General features: G+C 24.2%; 1 protein-coding gene across 1 annotated transcript in view; it reads right to left on the minus strand.

Annotated features, from left to right (window-relative positions):
- LOC124421266 (cell wall protein DAN4-like) overlaps window positions 1-1246 on the minus strand; it is a 20543-nt gene that overhangs the window by 18346 nt on the left and 951 nt on the right. The gene's annotated exons all lie outside the window — the stretch shown is intronic.

The raw sequence follows: 1246 nt of genomic DNA on the forward strand, positions 1-1246 counted from the left end.
AGTTCAGTTCTAGTTCAGTTCTAGTTCAGATCTAGTTCGGTTCTAGTTCAATTCTAGTTCAATTCTAGTTCAATTCTAGTTCAAATCTAGTTCAGTTCTAGTTCAGTTCTAGATTAGATTAAGCTGATTTATTTTTAAGGTGTTCTTCAATTTTTAAAGTTTATTTATAATTTGAGTCATTACATCAAGATTAGATATTATAAATGATTTATTAGAAAGATCACTTTGAAACCATAAATAAATAAATTGCAAAAATAATTAAGATAACCACAAGACACATGTCAATGAAGTGGTTAACGTTATATTAATAAGACATTTCTGAAAGTACATTTCTTAAGATATAGCTGTTGGTTTAATAATATGTATTTAAAACAGATTTGACATTTACAGTACTTTCATCTATTGAAGAATACAATAATTAAATCATCTGATAATAGACCCCTTTCTTACAAAGTTAGAATTTGTTAAATAAATTTTAAAGTTATTAAATTTTATCTACAAAAAATTTACAAAATTTTCTGCTCCATACTTCTGAAAAAAACTTATAGACAATTACTATTAAAATTTCAAAAAGTAGCATCCAACTTATTAATTTCCTTTTCAATATCTACATTTGTCATAATTTATAATTTCCCTTTAAATAAAACATTTCTTTTTATTTGGGGAAAAACTAAATTGTAACTGATGAATGAATAATGATTTGGCAAAATTATTAATTTCTATTTTATGTATTCATATGAATACAGACACAATATAGAACAAATAAATAAAATAACGAATGAATTTGAACTATGAAATTATGAAAAATATGAGGAAACAAATGTTTTTTATAAACAAAAATTATTAAAGAATTTCTTAAGTGACCTTGACTTCTACTAGATAGATTTTCAAAATAAAACTATAAACTTAATCCTTATAATAGATTAATAAGATACAATTTAAACTGACTAGACATATTTAAGAAAAATAAATAAACAAATAATGAAATGAACTTCCGAATTATAAAATTTATTTTTTTGATTATTAACAGCTGCTGCACTTAACAGTTGAAAAGAATTGAATCAATTCACACATTTTATGTAGATTGTAATACTTCCGTAATCGGAGGTCATTTAACTGTGGATTTTTTGCTTTATTGAAGAACTAGAACAGAACTAGAACAGAACTAGAACAGAGCTAGAACAGAACTAGAACAGAACTAGAACAGAACTAGAACAGAACTAGAACAGAACTAGAACAGAACTAG

Source organism: Lucilia cuprina, chromosome 2 (genome assembly GCF_022045245.1).
Source record: "Lucilia cuprina isolate Lc7/37 chromosome 2, ASM2204524v1, whole genome shotgun sequence".
Taxonomy (NCBI): Eukaryota; Metazoa; Arthropoda; class Insecta; order Diptera; family Calliphoridae; genus Lucilia; species Lucilia cuprina.